The sequence below is a fragment of the Oryzias melastigma genome, linkage group LG9, assembly GCF_002922805.2.
Source record: "Oryzias melastigma strain HK-1 linkage group LG9, ASM292280v2, whole genome shotgun sequence".
Classification (NCBI taxonomy): Eukaryota; Metazoa; Chordata; class Actinopteri; order Beloniformes; family Adrianichthyidae; genus Oryzias; species Oryzias melastigma.
The window spans coordinates 26,214,091-26,237,576 of NC_050520.1; the positions used below are offsets into that span (position 1 = coordinate 26,214,091).

Below are 23,486 nucleotides of genomic sequence, written 5' to 3' on the forward strand. Positions count from 1 at the left end.
GCACAGGGATGAGAGTTTGAAAGCTGAGCTGTTAAATGATTTCTATTTTTATTTGAAGTTTCCTGGAGTGTCCATTTTCACCTGAAGGTCTAAAGTTTAATGAGATAAAACCATCCAGAAGCATCACCCTGTCAGGTTCAGCCGTGATAAGAATAAAGGTGTTCTAATAGGAAAATTGTTGAACACTTCTACTCCTTTCTTTCGACTGAACTTTTGCTGATGGTAGGATTCCTGCTAAGTTTGTACTCTCAGCTCACATCCTTATCATTATTTTGAATGTTTTTATTTGTATTTTTATCTATGGATATTATCTTCAGTGTTTTCTTGCTCTGTGGTACTTTTGTTAAAAAATTAATAACAGCGTTTCACTACATAACAGTCAATTCTTGTTGTTTCACTTCTATTTTTTTATATTTTTGTTTGTTTTGTCTGTGCTTCAGTTTTTCTGCATTAGGGGACATGTAAAGCATTTTGTGTCTTAAATGATGCATGACAAGTTCTATATTAAATCAAGAAGACTGACTGATAATTTGATTGGCAAAACATTAGTGATTAAAAACCTATACAAAATACAGAACATCCACAGTTTGAAATCTGCTTCTGTTTAGCACAAGTCCTTAGTTTGCTACTCATGGAAATGAATATCATGTCAGAGAGCTAAAATCTGTACATCAGATGAAGACTTCTTGCTGCAGCCCTGCTGGTGTTTATCTCTCAACATTCACAGCACCTTAGGCAACTTAAAATGAAATGTCCATGTAAATGTGCATTTCAAGCTTCTGCATTGACATGCATGACGTCCCCTTTAAATAACTCATGGATGTTCCAACCATTTAAAATTTGATCATGGAGAAGAAATTAATATTTGTGATTTGTGCTCAGCTGGAATTATTTAACACAGTCTTTCATATATTGGAAAAGAGATGCAGAAACAGCCTGGAGCAGCATTTGAGAGATTTGCACCACTTTGACATTTTGTGTCAAGCCTCTTCCAACTCTAAATGGAGGACCTGCACTGGTAAACAGTAGAAAAAGTAAAAGAAGCCCCTCCCTGCTTGTCCAGTGTGAACACTATGGGCTAAATGGGCATTCAAGAACCTACATGCTTGGAGTGCCCAAAGCTTAGACTCCTATTATTTTAGCATATTCTGATTAATCGTGTTGTATTGTTTTTCAATATTTTTAATAAAAAAAGAAAATCAACTGATAATCCTTCAAACTAACCATCACTAAACATTTGCATTGTTTCTTGAAAAGCACTCATTTTTAGTCAGCATACTTAAAGGCCCTTAATCTGCACTATGTTGACTATCTCCTGCAGCTATAATGTGGTAAAGCCCTGTCCTCCGAGCAGCCATGAATGACTAATGATTCCTCAAGGAGGGCGATTCTACAAACACAAACAAAGCAAAACACAGACCAGCAAGTCTGCCTATGAGCAGCCCGCCTCCACACACCACCGACCTCCGCATGAAGAGGAGCTCCTGTCAGACCTAATGTAGAATAATCAAACTGCAGCACTCCCAGCAGAACCAGACAAAGCAGGTCAATATATTATGGGCAAAAGCTGAAGGCTTTCTTAGCCCCGCCCACTTCATCTGAGAAACAGCGGGGAGCGGAACGCAGGGGTGTTGGTGTGGGCTAAGATCTGCACTGCCCTGCAGAGAGCTGCTCTCATATCCTTCAGTCTGATAACATCAATAACCAGCATGCCAACCTTCCTCCACCCCAGCAACAAATACCAGCCAGTCAGCTGCTTCGTGGAATTGCCTTGTGCTCACAAACAGGCTGGGGGCTTCTTGTTGGCTGGTTTATTTTGACTGTGTGTTGACAGCAAAGAAAGGCTTTTGAGCTCTCACAAATAGGGTGTTGCAGACCAACATTTCAAATTAAAAGCTGGTTGCTGAAATGCTGGACAAGTGAAAGTGTGACCCAATACAGTCATTAAACCACACTCAAGTGACGGATGAAACAACACTGATAGATGGCTGACAAGCATGTGAGCAGCGAGTCTTTTTCCCTCCGTACCTTTTCATGCTCAGATGCTTTGTGGCTGCTGTTGAACCACTGGAGATTCACGTGCTTGTTTTCCTGAAGGAAATCTTGAAGATCATTCTCCTAAGCAAAAAGAAGAAAGGAGAAAAAAGAGAAATAAGCTGTGTTCAGAACCAAAAAAAGTCACTATGATTAGACAAAAAGACTGCACTCAACTTGTGCATGTTGTCAGCAATAGCCTATGCATTATTCATCGGAGGAGGCTGCTTGAGGTTCTGTAGTATGCTCCGGAAAGCGTGACTAAAAGAGGCTGCCATTTCAGCAACAGCAGTGCAACAATAATCGTGTGGCTTTCGTGTTTCTGCCCTAAACATGCAGCAATAAATGTAGCAAGAACCATTAATTCCTGACGGCCCTGTGTGTTGGTGGATGTAATCAAATACACTGAAATACAACACTCTGTACTCTGCGACGTATCTCGGGAGCGGAGTGAAAGGGGAAGAAAAAACCTTTCATTGCAGAGGAAGAAAATTTAATTACATTCAATGAACAATTGCGAGGCGTGTCGTGGAGGCAATTTGCAGTGTTGACTGTTGGGGTGTCTGAGATGTGAATTTTGCTGCAGCTCCAGCAGCATATAGGCCAAAGGGTGCTCCAGTCAGGAGCTACGAAACCAACCGGCTCATGCATGATACATTCACGGTAAAACCTCTTAATGGCCTGTGATGGTGAGCTTGGTCGTGCCCCTGATGTTTTACTCATGAAGGACATTTTAGAGCAGAACTGATGATAAAAGTAAACATGCAAAGAAATGGACAGAAAACACTAGTTGTGTTTGCAGCAAAGTGCTTTGTGAGCTATATGCTCATCTGCAGCATGCAATGGAAGAATTCCTTTAAAATGACTACTGTGGATGTTTTAATAGTGTACATTGACAAAATTGACCTGAAATAAATGAAAACTTGTAGAATAATTATCTGCCTTCCAGATTGAAGCTCGTTTATAAACTACCATAACCTTAAAGTCCCACTCTAATCATCATTTGATCTATCGTAAAGACCTTCCCAGTGCTCTCTTAATTATGATTATGCCATTAAAAAAATGCATCTGTTTCTTGGATTCTTGCAGCTTCTGCAGAGTTGTGGGCAGGGCTGTTGGTGCAGAGTAAGCCTTCCCCTTCTTCCCGTCATCCATCTCTTTACACCAGGGGTGTCAAACATACGGACCGCAGGTCGGGTACGGCCCACCAAATGGTTTAATGCGGCCCAGTTGTCAAGTAAAAGGTATAAGGATGTTGAAAAAAAAGCAAGCTTCCAGTCCGATCATGTGGAGAGTTATGGTTATTTAAAGAAATGGCCGCAATGCACAATTCTGCCTCTAGGGGAAGCAAAGGAAAAGTAAAGCCAGCATCACAAAAGATCAGGAAATAAACAGTATATCGATCTTTTGCGTGCCACGTCTTGGTAAAAAAATGATCAGATGTGACATCCCGATTACCAAATAAGAAAGATTGACGTGGAGTGGCTTGCAGTTGTAGCCTCTTTGTTACACCTAGAAGCTTTTTTCAAACTGCTTTTTTTTGTCTACTCCTGATTCACAACAAATAAATAAACAAATTCTCATAAATGCAATTTTAAGCTTATTTTTTTCTCTATATTTCCTTCATCACACCAAAAACACAGTTTAACTATGTGAGTTCACCAAGCAAATAACTGAACTTCTTAAACAAGCAAAAAAATCCCAGTTGAAATCCAACAACACTGAGAAATACTAATAATCATCCCAAATGAACCATTTTTGCCTCTGTGGCTATAGATTTAATAGCCACTACAAACCTAGTAGATAATAATCATTTAATTGACAATTTTATTTTGTATTTTACTTAAAATTCTGGACAAATTAGTTAGTGACCTTTTATCTTATTGTAAAATCCACTAAAATAGTCTACAAATTCCTAAGAGATGGGACACTGTTGATCTTATTTGTACCAATAATTCGTTCATTCTCTGAACAGACAAACATCATACATAGTATTAAGGGATTGCACTGAGTTAAACATCATGGAGGAGAAATGCTGTCAAGGACAAGAAATGCCAAAGAACCAGCAGCCTGCAGACAGCTGTAAAGTCAGATATGAGGTCAGCTGCTTTTCCAGCAGTACCATTCCTGTAGAACTGCAACAACAAAATTACATTTAAACCTCCAATTGTCATTTTTACTTTAAAGCCTTTGCAGTTTTTCTGCCAATTTTATTTATTTCTATTGACTCATCAGTTCAGAGCTAACAAGGGCTGGCCGAGCTTCCAAGTGTTCATTGTGCACAACAAACAACTCCTGAAACAGAGAGAGAAAGCAGTAATTTTTAGCGTGCATTCTCAAAAAGCAATAGAATCATTCGGGCATGTTTTTGATTAAACCATTTCTACATGACTGCAATCCTCATTTAAAATCCCTTTTGCCTTTTTGGATGTAACAGCAAGAACATAATGATGCAGACCGAATTGTCCTGAACACAGAGAATCAGCTGTGTCTTTGTCCTGTTTTGTTGATGTGGTAATGCTGCAAACAGATCAGTGTAAGTCATAATCCCATGGCAAGACACATTTTCATGGAGAATCTCAGAGCTCAGCAAATGAAAGAATTGAAAAAAAATCAGTGGAGCATGAATCAAGCTGCCTTAGTAGTGGTGGAGCGTCTACCTCGGAACTGAGAGATTTTGGGTTTGAGTCCACGTTTAATGCCTCCTTGCTTCACGTGTAGCATTAAAGCATAGAAATAGGGGGAAAAATGACAATTATTTTGTTATTGCATTTACATTTTTCTTTGTGTTTGCTTTTTAATCAATGCATATGATTATTTCTGTACTGAGTTTGAAAAATCTGTGATTTTGTTGTATTGTGTTCAATCAATCCTTGAAATAAACCAATAGATCAAATCAATAGTGCAACTTCAATTTCAGCCTTTACAGGTAAAAAATAAAAGAAGAACTTTCTTGACTTTATTTACACTTGTTCCAGAACAGACATCATTGTTTCATGACTGATATGCTGTGGAAAAATAGCACTAATGCTGACAGACACACAGAACCAAAGTTACTGGCTACTCTAAATGTGTCCTTTATCCAGACACTGTGACTCAGCTCGGTCTGACACAGCAGCGTGTTTAATTTTGACAAGCCTGACACATGAATCAACCCTGCCATTTAACTCTGTTAGCCAGCTGCCAGGTTCTTGAGGGCTTTTTTTAACCAAAACATTTGCGTCAATGATGTAAATGTATACTTCCTCCCCTCAGATGATTGGCAACATGGATGACATTCAAATACCAATACCAGGTAGCAGTGATGCTGATGGTTCGTGAAGAAAATTCACATTTGTTGGATCATAACTACATAATAGAGGTATTCTTACACATTATCATTACTACTTTTACTGTTGTTACTGATTTAGTAATAATAAATAAGTCACAAGCATTAAAAGCAGCATCAAAATAAAATTGAAATGCATTTCATAATTACATTCTGACATAATGAAAGTCATGTTTACCACACTGAGTGCACAGCTGCACAGTTAAGGGGCAGACACACACAGTGCACGGATGCTTCACATATGGCTCTGTTTAAAAGTCCCATCACAGGCAAAGCAGTACTCATAAGATCATGGGTTTCTCTGAAGATAACATTCAGAGTCTGAACATGTCTTGTTTAAAACAATCTGATTTTCTCCCCCTTAATCTCTTACTCACTATCTTCACCAAGACTTCCCTCTGCTTGCTCCTATCTGTGCACGTTCCCTCTGCGCTGTGCCTGAACGAATTCCATGACTATCAATGGTGCAAAAACACACAATGCTGCTTCTAGGTCACCTCAGAATTGCAGAGGCACTTCTGGGGAGACAAAATTTTTATTGCTTTAGTGATTTATTATGAGGCTGCGAGGTAGCGTAGTGGTTAACAGTCTTGCCTCACAGCAAGACGGGCCTGGTTCAAATCCCAGCTGGGACCTTTCTGCATGTTCTCCCCGTGTGGGTTTTCTCCAGACGCTCCAGCTTCTTTCCACATTCCAAAAATATGCTGCATAGGTTAATTGGTGATTCTGAATTGTCACTAGGTGGGTGTATGTCCTGCACCTTCCCCCAACAGTTACTTGGATAGGCTCCAGCATGAACCCTAGAGGGATTGAATTGGTTTAGCAGATGGATGAATTTTCAATGAAAACATCGCTCTGTAGGATGTATTTCTAGGTCTTTGACTTTTTTCACATTTCCCATTTTCACAAACTATTTCATTCTTATGGTATCATAATTCTGAATTTCTAATAAGAAGATGGTTGCATGTAAATTTAGTAATCCCAAAACATTGTTTTTCCATCACACACAGTGTAGTAGAGATGATTCTGATATGCATAGAGGTGAAACAAAAACAGCTGAATATACATGTGTTTTTTTCTGGAATAATATTTGATATTTTCCAGTGTGTGATAATGCAAGACTGTTTTTTCTGTTAGTGCTGTAAATGGTATTCATCATATTCTGTTTGTTTTTTCTTTAGTATTGACCATTTGCTTTATTATTATTCATGTAGGCTTTCCTTGAAAAATAGCACAACTTTTCCCTGACCATAAATATGTAGTCTACCCTTCACTTAACTGTGGTCAGTACAAATGAATACCACCAAACTCAAAAGTTCAGTATAACACTGTTTCTTCTGGCAGTAGTTCCCATTACAAATATACACAAAACTATCAAAATACTAGAAATGCTGAAAAAAACACAATTTATCAGTTACGTTGTTTCCATTAAATCATAATTATGTGAATAAACACAGACCAACTCGTACAATAAGTCAAGTAAAAAACATGGCAACAGATGTGAAAAATACTTTGACTTATAGCAGATACCAGGGCTGTGGATTGTTACTTAGGTGGCGATCCAATTTGATTCACAAATCAAGCTCAACGATTCAAAAATTGAACCATGATTCTTACTTTTAAATATGTTTGTTGTGTGTATTTTTACTGAATGTATGAAAATAAAAATTACAGTATATGTATTAAATCATTATCATTTGTAACTTTATGTAATACATGAGATCAGAATCAACAAAACTGATAAAAAAACAAAGATTTAGACAAAAAGAAATTGTGTTTATCACTTTTAATTTTTTATTTTATTTTTTTGTCAACCTTCTGGTTAAGTTTAGCAGTTACATAGACATCATAAAAAGCAAAAACATCACAGTTGTTTTTGATCATTTAACTACAAAACCTGAAAATGTTCTCCAATTTTTCCATATCCAAAGTCCTGCAACACTTTATGTTCTAATCATTACATTTTGGTGCAAATCCGGTATAAAAGTCGCTTTTCTCTGCGGCAGAATCAGCGGATTCACGTTGATTAAATCCACCCTTCAGCTGTGCCAAGCTGTATATCAGCGCGAGGCTGCTTTTCTTCGCTTCAGTATTAAATGGAGTTATGTTAATTGCTTCAACTGTTGATGAGTTACCATAACCAAAAGAATGTAAACACTGGAGCTAAAGGTTCGGTGTTCAGGCTTATTCGAATTTTTAAGAAGTTACGTCAGTGAGCAGGACTTCAGTCCTCAGTTTAGTAGGAAAAACAAACTCTCGCTAGTTTTAAAAACAGGAAGCTTCACCAACACTTCATTTTTGAAGAATTGTTTACTTCTGGTGACAGTAGTGCTGTGCATTTGACTGTTTTAGTTCATAAATAAAAATCCAACATTATTCTGCATTTCAGAGCAAAAATACATTGTTCCTGCATTGTATTTTACTACACTACTATATTTATGAAGATCTAAAATCAGTAGCTGTGGATCCAACAATTCTGCATGACACGCTCAACTTTAGATGAGCTGTGTGATGGTGTGACTCCTCTTGTGGCGCCCACAGTAAGCGTGGTATCCGGTTGTTGGTCATGTGATTAACTTGACTTGAAATAAGTGTTTCCATTGCAGTTTTGTGAAATATGTTAATTCCATACACAGTCAAAACCCACCTCCTCCAAGCAAAAAAAACCTTTTTATTAACACGTGCAAGTTTTTTCTTCATTGTCGTGTTTCTATTTGGCAAATTTATGATCGCAAATCCAATTTGTGCCATTTCATAGTCAATGAAAGGACAGCTAGAGATGGCATTCCAATACTAATTTGAGGGATGCCTTTAGTAAGCACAACTCAGTTGAAAATAGAGCTAGAAACCTGTTTAAGTCTGGACAAGCTTTCCTAAAGTGATGCTTCAACTTGAACTTGTGATCAAATGATAGTTTTGTAAGATGCATTTTTGCAGCTAAGCGGTTCATATCTTTGTTTCACCTTAGTTTTCAGCCCCAATCAGGTCATTTGAATCCATGTTAGGGAATCAATTGCTACTATTCTTTTTATCTTTTCTTTCTTTTTTTCCCATTTTCTCCTCTACTTAGTGACTTAAAATCAAACACGTTTTCATTGTGATTGGCTTTTGTTTTTCTTTCTTATATTTCCAACCGGATTTCACCGATGGGCCAGAAGAGTGTATGCACAGTGTGCAAGCATGAGAGTATGCAGTCATTCATACCAGGGGGTTTACCTGTTTGCTACCTCAACGGTGATCGAAGATCCGGTTCGTAACGTTTGAGTGATTCCGGCAGAGCTAAATGTTGTCACCATGGCAGCAACCTTTAAATGCAAGTAAAGACTGATGGTGTGTCATTAAGCGTCCTATGCCCTGGAAAGTGAAGATGCCAGATGGCTTTGACAGTTTTCACCGTCACTCACACACTTACTCTGTGTGCTTCTAAACACGACAGCAGAGCTCACCAAGCCGAGACTCCGTTAAAGCCAGGAATTTCAAAACCCAGGACTATCAGTGCATTTTGATACAGCAATTTCAGTGATTGTGGCCACCAGCAAAGCAAGTGGAGAGTCACAAACAGCTGCAGCTAATTCTGTATGTTCACACTTTGTATCAACCTGAGAGAGGAAAGGCCGAGAAGGATAAAATCAAAGAGACAAAGAGATAGGTAAGTCAGATCAGACCAAACAGGGAGTGACATTACTGTCAGCTCGCCATTCCTTCACAAGCTCGTTCATTAGACTTGTCTGCGTTTGTGTCTCTGTTCTTGGAGCTTGGTCCAGAGGGAGATAAGAGCTGTGCTGCAGTCTGTGGAGACCAGCCTGTCATTACTGCTCGCCATGTGGGGACAGTTTGTCCTTTCAGTAGCTTCCCTTGGACTCAGCAAGCTGACAATGGGCGAGGAGAGAGCGCTGCTGTGGGCAGGGAATGTGAGTGGAGGTCAACACAAAAAACAGTCCTAATGGAGTGTTTATTTGGGGCAGAGAGCCACAGACAATGACAGCTCATCTTAAGATGAGGGCTTGGGGGCATAAAAAATGAATTCAAATGGTCTAGGAGCTCGCAGTCCTGTTTGAATTACTGCTGGATCCCTCCAGCTCCAACTCTTTCATGAAAAAAAGCCCTCATTCCATTTGCATTGCTTTGTGCTTGCTTGTATTTCAAGCATTTTATTAATGACCACTGGAACACAGGAGCAGAAACATCCTGTTCTCACTGAACTTTTGTTAAAGTCGTCTCCTCATACTGAACAGAACTTGGTACATATTACTTGACTCAGATTTTTTCAGCACAATAATTTAGCTTTGATTCAACTGAAAATGCTCCAGAACAACATTTTACATTTTTTAAATCAGTAAGATTTCTTGCATCTTTGGAAGAAAATCATGATCTAACCTTGAAGCCACAGTTTCTCAAAAACCAAAAAAGGTAATATAATATACTTATAATATTTTGTAAACTACAGCATCTTTCAAAGAGCATACAAATTATTTTTCAGAATTTTCAGGTTTTTGCTAAATAACAACACACAATGGATTCAGTCAGATGCAAGACCAATCCCACGACTCGACTCACAACTGTGCCCAAACCCAAATTCTTCCCCTTCCCCTCCGGCTTCTCCCCACCTCTCCAATTGTAGGGGCATTGAAGCTTTTGTGGTGTCCAAAAAGTCTTTTTTTAGGGGAACCATAAGGATTTGAAGAATTTGGATCAAATAACTTTCTTCAAAAGAAGCAGAAATATTTTGAGACTAATCTAGTGCTATGTCACCCCTTGATCTTCAAATGTTTGTTTTTTTTTTGTTCAAAACACTCTTTTAAATATGCATGTCTCTCTTTAATGGCAGTTGGTCCAGAAAATAAGGAAACACATTACTTTCTTTTGTGCTTTTTTGTTTTTAGTATTCAAACCTTCTGTTCTATTAATACAAAATGGTAATTTTTAAAGACTTATTTATTTATTTTTCTGAAATAAATAAATAATTCTAGGTTTGAGACAAACAAGCTAAAACACATTTTGCTAGTTAAATTCTTGCAATTGCAATATCTTTATGCTTGCAGTGCTTACTTTTCCTTTAATTTGGAAGCAAAAACCAAATATATGTAACCAAAGCAATCTAATGTTTCTTAGACTCTTTAAAAAAGCACATGGAGAGAAAAAAGTATAGAAGATAGCAAATATTTTTACTATTGAATTCATGGGCAAAAGTTCACATATATCATAGAGTTCTCCGTTTTTGGAACATTCATCGTTGAACGACCTTGAGTGCATCATCAGTGCTGGTACTTCATGTGTTTCAGATCTTACAACAGTGACCCAACCAGACTGGGTTCAAGTGGTATTCTGTTACCCCAGCATCTCTCCCCTCTTCACCTAGAGCCATCTGGAGGCTTTCTTTGCCCCCTCAGTGTTGTTGATAATAGCTGTTTTTTGTTTGGCACCTGTACCGTGAGCCTTACTTAAGAGTAACGACTGCCCTCATGGGTGAATATAGACTGTATGAGGACGAAAAATGTGCAACTAGTCTACATGGAGCACACAGGTGGCCTGTACAAAATGGTAAGGTCGTAGACCGACTGGCAAGACCTTAGAGGAAAATGTTGTCCGGTAGTTCTATTCATTTGTCAAAGTGCGGGCTTCTCTCTGTAACCCAAAAACCTGTGCCACACATATAGGCACATGCGACTAGGGCTTCGGGGAGTAGTTACTGAACCCACTTCCACTGGTCCTCTGACCATTTGTCCGACTATTCTCCACCAGCTACCTTCTGCCTTTTTCTCTTCTCCATTCAAGAGTTGTCAGCTCCATCAACACCAAGTGACTTCAGACACCAAGAAGATATCTGGTGGTGTGGTGATCACCCAGTCTCAGTTGAGGATGTGGTCCATTGTTCTTGTCTCAGAACACAAGGGGCCTGCCTGTGTTTGTGTTTTCTAGAAACACAAGTTCAATAGATGGATTAAAAACTTTATAATTTCCAAGTTCCATTGACAGTTGTCCTTTTAGGTATCTTCCTGCCTCATAACCACTGATCTGCTAGTTCACTCTTCCTCAACTGAAGCTTGCACCTCCTCTTAGACCAACCTCTGCCTCTCCCTTCTGCTGGCAGAAACACTCTGGGTTGACGATATGCTTGTAAGTCCCGCTCTGCCTTGAGCCACTCTAATACAAATACCTCTCGACATTTGATCTGGCAGTCCAGATGAGAACCATTTTGTGATTTGACCCCCAGTCTAACCCTTGATGCCAAGTCTCATTTAAGGGCTGACACATTCTCTCATTCTTAGAGTCAACATATGACCTAAATCAATCCCACAATCCCCCAGTCTCAGAGTGGACACTTTACCACTAATAAGGGCTGGCCCCTCATTTCACTAATCTCAAACTGTTATCAATATTAGATGAAGCTCTATCTGGTTGCAAATGTTATGATTGATCCTCTCCACCCCTGTTCAAAATGATTACTGGCATGAGTAGTTTCATATTTTATTTTTAGATCTTGCCTCACTATGTGTGCGAGAAGACATTTCAAATTTACTTTTGGAATATGTAGAGGATGTATCTATGGGGAGAAAATGTCATTTTTTTAACTTTTCAGACTTTCTTTCTTTTTGTCTCCTGTGTAGTTACTTTTTGTCCTGAGTAAAGGCCATTCCAGCAGGCAGAATGACATTTCTAGGGCACGGTAAGAAAGAAAAAAACGTCCTTCAAGACACACCAAATGAAAATGTACGGGTTGTGTAACATCCCTGACCTTTTAAAGTGGTCACCAAACAAACACAGAGCTGTGTACCTCTGAATGTCTAAAGGTAGAGTCGTACGGAGCACTTCAATCTTTTGTGCACATACAAAAGAAACTCAACCTGAGGATATCTGCTTGTTCAGAATCCCACTCAACAACAAATAAATGCTGCAGCACAGCGGGCCGCTCTTTCATGAATATATTCCCTTACACTCAGTTGCTCACAATTTTTTTTAATGTCAGTCATGGCCTCAGAGCCCGGCCATCCCGGTCACTCACTTCCTCCTGGGGAGGTTTGTTTCTGATGATAGCAGGCAAGGCTCTCAGGTACAAATCAATTTTGGCCTCTATCCCTGCTTCTTAGAAGCCAGTGTATATTTTTGGAGCACTTACCAAAGTCTGACATGTTTGATTCTTTTTCTTCACCTCTACTTCAAGTGTTTCACACTCCTTCGTGCTGTTGCTGATCTCGGTCTCCTGGGGAGAGGAAAAAAAGGAGAGGATGACTGCTATGGTTTGTCAGGAACAGTGGCAAAAAAAATAAACTAAACCAAGCAGAAAAAGATGGAACTGCTTTAGCTTTTTTATGTGGGTGTGCAGCATGTGTGTATTTTTTCATTACTTTTATTGTTTGTTTTCAACAGAGAATTTCCAAATATTTACTTCTTTACAGTACGCATAGATTTTTTTTTTGCCAAAGTGAGGCAGGAGGCAAAAAATAGTTCAAAATAAAATGCTTAAATAATTAGATAATAGTGTATTTCTTGAAGAAATGTGATGAAAAATAAGAAAAATGTCTTCAAATTTTATTTGAAATTTTTTGAATATTAACTTTTCTAAACCAATGATCAGTTAAAAACTGTGAGTGTCATGCAGTTAGAATGCCTGAAGCCATGTTCACACCGCCCTCGGCAACGCGCCTTAAAGAGACCACTCCTTCAGAAAAGTCTATTTTAACACGCATAAACATGCTTTTCTGGCTTCTATGTTTAAAACTCAAACTTTCACTGGTTACATACATAACCAGCAGCCATTGAATGCTTATTGAAAGTTAAACCAGGTCCAACTTTGACCAATCAGGGACTCAGATTTGATTGTAACACATGGATGGCATCCCTTTTAATTCACAACAGTGCCAACTATTTGAAAATCAAGAAGGAGAAATTAATAATTGCGGTTTGTATCCGGCTGGGATCATATAACACCAAATCTTTCATAAATATTGGAATAGAGCTGTGAAAGAAAAAGCCTGGAGCAAGATTTGTACCACTTCAACATTTTGCATCGAGCCTCTTCCAACTGTAGGTGGTGGACATGCACTAGTAAAAGAGTAGAAAAAGAAAAAGAAGAAGCCCCTCCTTAGTTGTCCAGTGTGAACATTGTGGGCTGAATATGAACCTGCATTTAGCGTGTTCCTGAACACGCTAAATGGGTGTCTGAAGCTTTAACCCTCTTTTAATATGAACTCTAGTTATTAGCATGAATGAACCTCAAAAGAATGAATATTATTATGTATAAAACTAAAGCACAAAAAAGAATTTTCATGAACCATCATGACAAAAATATTTTTCTGCAATCCTTAATAAACACAACAAATGCAAAAAAGAAAGGTGTTCAGAAATTAGTAAATAATTTTATTTATTTATTTTTTTGGTCAAAAAAAACTTTTGAACTAATTAATTAAAATATCTTCTTTCTAGTTGATCTTTTGCTTCTACTTTATTTGAAAAGAACGGCTCATGGATCATTTGTTGCAGTGATTGAACAACACGATATGCTAACATAAGATTGGTTGTGACATTTATCCGTCCAACTACAGAGCTAAAGGGAGCTGCAATAGATTAATATGGAAAAAGTAAAGGAAAAAAGGGTCTTAAAAATTATCCAATTAAAAAAAAGTACAGGTAAATAAGAAAGCTTGCAATCAAGTGAATTTGTGCATATGCCTTCAAAGATTTGACCAAGCTGAAAATGAAGTTATTAAAACTGAGGTGAAAATTTCTTTCAAGTGTGGTCTGACTCTTGTAGCAATAATTTTGATTATGAACACAAAATACTTATGGTTGACTTTCATAAAATAATGGTCTAAAAAACAAGTACTTTAAAAACATTTGATGTCAGTTGTTTTTTCTTGGTTTCGTTTATCTATTTTGAGATGTTTCTACATTTACTTAAGTTTTTTCTCGGGTCCACTAAAATATTCTGAATTTTACAAGTGTTTTCAGTTATGCAAAAATGTTTCACTTAGTAACAAATAATGTTAATCAAATTTGGTTTTCTAAAAGCACAGTAAGAATATTATTCCAGTTTTGTTTGTTGAGATTACTAAGTGATTTCATCATATGGGCAAAATTGAATGCTTAATTTGCACATGAGATTTCTTGTTTTGTAAGTTTTCATCAAGAACAATTCTGTTAACAGAAAAGTAGAAGACAGCTTTAGCTTTTTTCACAATGTGCAATTAAAACCAAAACAGGAACAAAGTCTGCTGAAATCCCCACAGAGTTTGGTGGATCTGTCACAGTGGCACAGAAAACCTTTCTTCATTCTCAATGGCTGCAGACGGAGAAAGTGCCTTTATATTCAGCTCTGATTGAGATGTCTCATTTGTTCTGAGTGCACTCCAGCACTGAGTTATTCTGTACTTCCAGCAAATTTGCATGCATCACGCAGCAAAGTGAGAGTAACGTGACAAAGGGTGCAAAGTCTTCTTTGTATTCACTTTGTGCAAAACCAGCTTTACTGCATTTCTCCTGTGGCTCAAAGTTATTCTGTTTCTCCCTGTCTTTCTGATCTGAGCTGAGAAGCTTTTCCAGTATAAACAGAGTTGGAAAAAGTGGCCATGTGTTAAAAGATCAGATTATGGAATTAAACACTATTTTTTCTGTGTTGGTGAGTGCTAACAGAGCACACACGGGCGCACACACATTGGCAGCGGAGCAACACATGTCCCTGAGCAAGGCTAAAATAAGTACCATTGGAGCTGTCAGAGGCTCGCAGCACAGAACACAGGCTGCATGTGGAATGCATGAATGTGCACTTCACCACGGCGATGCCCACAGCCTGATTTGACTTTGAATGCAACATAATGGAATGTGCTCAAATGATTTTTTTTTCTACACCTGCTGGCTTCGTGACCCACAAATGCACACAAAATTTAATGAGACAGTGAGGTCGGAGCAGTAGATATAAAAAACTGACTTTAACCTCGTCTTCAACTTTATGACATTTGAACCACAGAAAGCAGCAGACATTAAATCTTTGACCTCTTGTTAGCTAAACTCCCACAAATAAGATAATCTGTTTGTACAGTGCGTGGTTGTGTAAAGCAGGAACACAAAAAACACTGTTTTGATTGTTCATAAAAACAAACATAAATTTAGATTAAAATCTAGACTTTAATGTTGTTTCTGAGTTTAAAAACAAAGACAGCAGAAGAGTCGAGCTGTGCTGTAAAACTAGATTATATCCTACCATTGATTCATTTTCCATTATAACTTTATTTGACTCTGGGTCAGCAGAGAACGTTATTCAAGCTGTTCTCCAGCATGCGGAGGGGGACACCCTGAACAAGTTGGCAGTCAATCACAGAGCCACTGGGAGATAAACAGCCACGCACACTCAGTCGTCTTTGAATCGCAACCAACCCAACACATGTTAGACTGTGACTATGAGAGGAGCCTGAAGTACCAACAGAAACCTCACACATGCATGAGGATAAACACACAAACGTCTCACTGATGGACTTCAGCCAGGAATTTCACATACACTTCCATGCTGAGAACAAGTCACCATTTATCTACTTGTTGCAGCTTCATTTCAAGTTATTTTTAGCGGTTGCTGATGGTGTAAAAAAAGGGCAAACTTGATTTTCCTCTGATTTAAGTCAGATCTCACCTTTAGTCTTCATTGAGTGAACCCCCATGACTGAGGAGGTCACTACAGTATATATACTATAAGATACTATGCAATGACAAGATGCTCAGTTCAGACATAACAGATTTGATGGGAAGCTAGATCCTATGATTACTGATGTTGAGTTGAGCGACCGTTACTTTTGTTACACTATTCTCAATTCAGAGAGACTGTCTTTAACCATGTTTTAGATAAATCAACCAATAGAGACAGGGGAAGTATTAACCCAGGCTCCCACTGCAAGCGTTACAGTTCGGGTGCGACGCGGGAGTGGTCTAGCTACAGCAGATTGGCTACGAGATTGGCTGCAGCCATAGCCTCTGCCGCCAACCTTACAAAACTCAAAATTCTCGTAGTTTCACGCAACAACCTGCCATTTATTATAATTTAGCTTGTTAAGTGCTGTGGTTCAGCCCTGGCATCTAGCGAAAATTTGAAAACAACGAATTCAGAGTGCCAGAGAGGCCAGATCAAAGAGGTTGGACTCGATTGTATGCAGTGGAGGTTCTTCTTGCATCATGATATTGTATTTCAAATTATTTACACTTATACCTACAAATTACCATATAATTACATCAATGTTTGATGGACAGATAAATTACTTTGTTTTCTAAAAAACTTTATTTTGTATCCCTAAAGATGAATACAAACACAAACTCATCAAAAATCATAACTGATTTTATCATAATTCACACATGAGAGGGTCAAAGAATGTAGTAAATATTTTTAAGTGACTGTAGCCAAGTCAGTTAATTAAGTGTCCATTAAGCTTTGTGAACATCGTCTTTGACAACGAGTCTTCAAGCGAGCACTTTCAATGAAAAGTCTGCGTAAATGCGCCTAAATGCTCGCTTGGATCTTCTGCATTTAAAACTCTTGTGTTCTCATGTCTCTGTAAAAACCTTTAAGTCTATTTTTTAGCTCTACATAGAAAATCAGTGTCAATTAAATGCACATTAAAAGCTAAAACCAGGTTGAATCTCGACCAATCAGTAACTTAGATCTGGTAGAGACATATGGATGGCATCGATTTTAATTCATGAACACTTCAAAATTGATCATGGAGAAAAAATGTTTACTGCAGCGGGAACTAAAGACACCAAGACTTTCATATTTCAAAACAGAGCTGTGTAAGAAAAAGCCTGGAGCAAAATTAGTGAGATTTGCACCGCTTCAACATTTCTCACTAAGCTTCTTCCATCTGAAGGTGGCAGACACACTAGTATTGGGTAGCGATGGTCTGGTGTGAACACCATGAGCTAAACACAGGTTAACTTATGCATGTTTTGGTCACATGTTCAGTGTGAACGTAGCCTTAGGTGGCCAGTTGTAGAAGCAAGGTCATCCTTGTTCACTTCACCATGCTAGTTTATAATAAGACATTTAGCAAAACATTTAAATTCACTTTTCTCCATTATGGTAAATTATATACAACTAAAATCTTTTCTCCAGTAATCTCTAGAAACGCTCTTGAACAGGGCAACTGTCAGTTTTTTTATCCTCCCAATGTTCAGTTTTTACTTAGAGAACAAGCCACCGTAAGCAATTTCTTTGCTTCACATAAGCGAATTTGCTTTTTAGTTTGACCACACCACCAACGTTAAACGTTTCAGTCACACAATTGCTGTGACATTATTAATAAGTCAAAAACGAGCTAAAATGAAGTGTTGAGAGCAGCGTTCCTTTAGGTATGAAAAAGCCTTAAGGGCCTTTTTGTCCTAACACTGTTCAGACATTGCAGCCATTAGTTTGTCTCTTCAGCACTTGAGTATAAAGAGTACAGATGCAAATTAAATATTAAACATGTTAAGAATTGTATAAGATCAGACATGCTCACAAAAACAGATCGTCAAGAAGCAGAAAACGAAATTGTTGCCATCTCCCACGTGGAGGTCATAACCATTGTCTACTTTCAAAAGCAGCCTGTTACAACAATAATGAATATTTCACTCACACACTTTCATCAACCAGACACTCCTGCACCCTTTCACACACACAGGCCTACAAACACTTACAAGTTTGCTGAGGCCCATTTGGTGTGTGCATATTTGGCAATGTTCAATTAAAATTCCCTCTGATAAAAGATTCAAATGGCTGCCATTGTGAGTAATGAGCTCTTGTATAAGTGAAGAGGCGTTTACTCTGCAGTAGATGGAGACAGATGAGGAAGGCTATCCCCTTTGGCTGTGTCTAGCATTTGCGTCTCAGCGGCATTAATGCAAATACATATGCAAGAAAGGTGCATCCAGAGCAATCTTCACCTTCACACTGAGAGTCTACACTTCATTTTTCAAAAAATGGACCAATCTGTCATCCAAGGAATTGAATAAAGACAATATCCATGCTTAAGATTTTCACATTGTTGCTTTTGACTAAAGATATAAGTCTTAATAAATGTCTTTGATGACCTTCTCCAATGAAAGTTATGTTTTTGGTGTTTTTAACATGTTTTTGTAGCATTTTTTTCATGATGGATGACTTATATAAAGTAAATTATGAGTAAATCCACATTTCTGAGTATTTCTTTATTCAAATGGATCAGGAGTAGATAAAAACTCACGGTTTGAAAAAGCTCAGTGTGATGCACCAACCGCGATGGGCCAACATAAGTCTCCTTGCTCCTCTCCATTTTGATACATCCACTTGCAGACAAATAGATCCGTGTACGTCTTCGTTTTCCTCGTCTGAGCTGGAATCTGGCTCAAAACTGTATGACTATGTAGTCCTGATATTGGTTGCTGTTTTTTTTTCTTTATTAATGCTAGGTTGAAGTTGTGAGGGGTTGTAAGCTAGCAGTAAAAACAAAATTAAACAAAGGGGTGATAGGATATCATTTAGGGTTACTTTAGCACCAGCAATCCTTCCCACAACTCAGAGCCAAATTTCTGATGAACTCCTGCCACTCTGCAGAAAATATGTCTCTATACTATGTATATACTAATAAAAGACCACTGGGAAATCTTTGGAAAAAGATTTTTAAAATAATATATAGTTGTAATGGGACTTTAACAGCCACAACTACATTTATCCTCTGAAAAAAAAGATTTAAGATCAAATAAAGCATGGCTGTAAAAATAAAAAATTCAAATAAAAAAACAATATCTTTTCAAAACTATTCTTGATAAAAAAAAAACTAAATGAGCATTTCTAAGACTTTTTTCTTAGGTATTTCTTGACTCCAAAAATACGATTTATTCCAATACTCACTTGTGCAACAGCCAGAACTATAACTGCATTTTTTTTATTTAACTACAAGCACTTAAACATCTTGTACTGCAACTACCTTCAGTATGTCACAACAAACAGCAGACCTGAACATCATATCTCTGTCATGACTTAATGGATTCTAAATGCTGACCTGGATTCACAGCAAAATGTAATCTCTGTTATCACATTGATGGTAAAACACAAGAAAAAAACTGCACTATTACTCCAATTGCATCATTAGTTTTTTGTTTGTTTGTTTTAGTCTCCCTTTTGGTTGTTTTTATCGGTTACATCCACCAGTGTTTCAAAATCAAAATAAATGTGATATTTTTAATCAAAATGACCTGCGTGAGGGTATTAATCCTTAAGCGACATTTGATCCTGTGTTCTTTTGTGTTCATTCATAGTCAAACACTGCTCTAAGCTGTGTTTATTGCAGTTTAGCCGACGTTAGTTTGTTTTCCGGCCAAACAAGAATAATGAGCGGGGAAATCATTATACATTATGAGCATGTTAACATGCGCTTGTTAGCATTTAGCACAAAAGCAATGATTGAGTAAGTATAGCCTCAGCTGCATGCCCTGAACACAGCTGTGTTGATGTTCAGCACCATGGACAGCTCCCCGGTGAGCACATCTCCAGTAGCAGGTTGTCGATGTGTGGCTTTGCTCAACTACTTTTGCTTCTGCAGACTGAGGAAATGTGTTTGTGATGCAATACTGGTTTTCTTTAGCGGCTAATTGACACAAGAGGCTTCCCCGCTCTCGTTCGTGCTCAGCCTTCTGATCTTTTAGAGCTAGAAAAGCCGTGTGCATAATCTCAAGTGAGTACGAGTAACCTCATTACTCTTTCCCTTTCTCTCCCTCATCTCTTATTATGTTGAATATACATGATCTGCAATGATGGGAGTGATAGTGAGGCTGCCTATGGTGTAGATAAAACAATATTGTCTAAAGGAAGGGGTGATTCCCTGCAAATGCATCTTATAGATGGCAAATTTGCAAGTCTTCCTATGGGAGGCGATTAAACCGTAGCCTGCTGTCTGCTATTTTGGCTTCATTTAATACTCCTTTGAAAACAACATGAAGTATACCGCTACTGCTCATTATTTTAAAACTGATGGGCACAAAGTACATCAATTCCAAATATAGCTTAACAGGTATTTCGATAACTCTGAAATGTCACTACCATCTCCTGAGATGCAATGCTTCCTCTTAGATACGTATCCGTGTGTGCTGCAAGTGGACAATTTAGATAGAGGCTGGAAAGTTTGGTAAATGACAATCATTCTCCTTTATAAGAAACTCCCCTTTTGAGACAATTCTCAAACAACAGCTCCTCTCGGCCCAGAGACACAAACATCCATGTTCTCAATTTTAAATGATTTGAAATGGCAGAGTGAGTTACATAACAGCTACAGTTTAGGTTTATGCTATTTGCACAGACCCCTGATTCCTGACCTCAGATAATGCTGTACATACCTGGAGAAGCAGAAACTGTAAATTAAGGATTAATAATAAATATGCAGACTCATGACTGAGAAAAACTCAATGCAATGGAGAAACTCATGCAAATCTTGAACTGAAAAAATATCAAATAAAAGATGGAATTGAGGCAGCTGCTTAATTCTGCCTCATTCAGAGGGAGAAAAAAGACATAAATCATAAGAGCATGAAATCATAATGGGTTAGGAAGTAAAATAGTTAATGAACAATCACAAATATTGGCCATAAAAGGACAAGTTGAGTTTTATAGAGGAGAATAGTAAAGAGAATCCTTTCTTACTCTTCCTATATATACTGGCCTTTAGGTATCCCTGACAAAGTTTTTACAAGACTACAAGACAGCAAACTGATAATCACACTAGATAATAAATAATATAATATAATATATAGACTACAATAATATGAACTGATTTCCCAAACATTTTCTTTTTTTTTTAGTCAGGCTACTTTGCTTCCTATATATAAAAAAGTCCTTAAGTTAGAGGAAAACTTGTAAATAATTTTTAATCTAGAATGTAAAAGAATGTTTTTGTGGTAATACTATTAAATAAAAGAGATCTTCACAGTTGACATAACCACATGGGTCCCGGATTACTATGGTGACCTTTCCTTTGCAAAAAAAAAAAGGCTTTTATGTTAGTACTATTAAAATGTGTCGTTATGATGTGGTCTGACCACACATGAATATTTTGCTATAATTACCAAAAAATACAACATCTGAAAGAATTTGGTTAATTAGTATCTTACTGTGTTGTAAAAAGCTTGAGTGGAAAACACTCGATAATAAAACTGCTGAGAATTTTACATGGATTAGGACTTAGTAAACGTTACAAAAAATGCATTAAAATGTAGGAAATGTAAGAAATAGAATGTTATTATTATTATTGCACATTGCTTTTGTTTGTTTGTCTTTTTTTTTATTTTTTGCTTGAAATGAACCCGTAAGCCAATTAGAGGCTTTTTAAAATCAACTTAACTTTTTTCTTTCTTTTACCTTTGATAGCAGTGTAGGTTTAAGTGTCTTGTCTTAAAAATAATAGTGACATTCTAGCCACGACACTGAACCCACAGTCTGCAGAGGGCTCCACCCAATGAGCGACAGCTATCTTTTTTTTGCCCTCAATCTGTCAGATTTAAAGTTTTTTTGGATCATCATCTCCTCACTAAATTGCTTCACATACCCACACTTTATGAGTCAAGCTAAATTAAAAATAGTTCAAGATGGTCCAGAAAAGCCCAGAGCTGCCAAAATACATTTTGACTGATAATTTGATGTGCAAATGTCTCAAACATGACAGAGACATGGAAGTGAGGGACTGTGACGGATACAAGATATTAAAAAACTCTAATCTTTTTTTAGACTTTTCGACTACTATAGTCCAAATATATAAACTTTAATTAAAAAGATATAGAGATTTATTTTTTCTGTGCATGTGTGTGATTGGTTGAACATGAGTACATTTATACTTTTTTTTTCCGATTTGGTTCTGCATGATGAATTTACGAAATATCAGATTTATTGTTTGGCCGAAGCTCCAAAGGGAGCAATGTAAATCTGATAATCCCTCCACACGAACATAAAGATGAAACTTGTAGCCCACTTTAATGGAGGCTAAATAATGCATCCTCAAATTAGTATGTTAATGCTGGCCTGAACACCACTGTGCCTCTCAAATAAATTTCGTTTCATAAGAGGCTTTTGCAAAAATAAACAATCTTTATTAGTAATATTCGGCCCAAACCATTTTAGCTGACTAACAGGTCAGTGAGAACATTTGATGACTGCTGTTGCATTAGGGCAAATGCTCGCAGCCCCTTGCCGCCGTCCTCTCAGACTGAGGCTTACTCATCCCCAGCTGGATTTGCTGGCAAAGTTTCTGCAGCCTGTCATCATGTGGTTCACATGGTAACCTTCCTTTTACACAGCAGAGCAGTAAACAGCTTGTATTAGAGGACACTTGCCACAAACATGCTTCTTTGACTGTTGTCTAAAGAGCACAACACAGAAAATCTCACAGCACTACTACAACATAACAGGTGTGTGGGCAGTGTGTGGGTTTGTGTGGACTGTGAAACGAGTCATCCCAAATAGTGAATATTCAGTAGACAGAAAATGTCAGAGAAGATCTAACGTGCTAAAGTAAAATAGAATTAAAAAAAAACAGTAAAAACCTAATTATGTTCCTTTTTTAACTTAATATGTTTAAATTCTTGGAAGTTTTACTAATCCTGCACTGTTTCTGATAAGAAATATTTAGTTACATTTATGATTTACAGTCCGGAAAGGTTAACTGGTTTACTCTAAAACATGGGAACCCAAATCCAGACCTCGAGGTCCATGCAGCTTTCTGCTGGTTTTTCCAGAAATCCCTGCTTATCTGCTGCTGGTTACCTAGATCAGGTGTATTCGGCCAATAAGGAGCTACAATTGCAAGCTGGTTAGAAAACATGTGGGACACACATAAATACAAAACCCATTGTTCCCTTATATGTTTTAGCCTCTCTTTTTTTTTCTTATCTCAAGTTCTTATAAGTCTACTTTGGCTTGAGAAATAATCAAAGAGAAATAGCTATTCAGGTGACTGATTCTGTTCCGCATTTGAGTGGGATGTAACACCACTTGTAATAAAACAAATGAATATGAAAAAATTAATTATTTATTGAAAACTGGTCAAACATAATACGTAAATATTGACAGGACAATTTTAGATAAACATGAGATAGTTAAAGGTCAGCCTGGCGAAAGCAAAGAATTCGCAGGTGCACAGAAAAT

The 23,486-nt window shown here is 37.6% G+C and overlaps 1 protein-coding gene across 14 annotated transcripts in view; it reads right to left on the bottom strand.

Moving 5' to 3' along the window:
• The window catches only part of rimbp2 (RIMS binding protein 2), a 94,434-nt gene that overhangs the window by 37,327 nt on the left and 33,621 nt on the right, over positions 1 to 23,486 (bottom strand). For 13 of the 14 annotated variants that reach the window (XR_002919680.2, XM_036213640.1, XM_036213646.1 and 10 more), the window contains exon 1: positions 2,029 to 2,051. The gene's annotated coding sequence lies outside the window, so the exon portion shown is untranslated. Of the gene's footprint in view, positions 1 to 2,028; positions 2,119 to 12,479; positions 12,564 to 23,486 lie in introns of those variants that run through there. The other variant, XM_024276045.2, reaches the window with a different exon arrangement.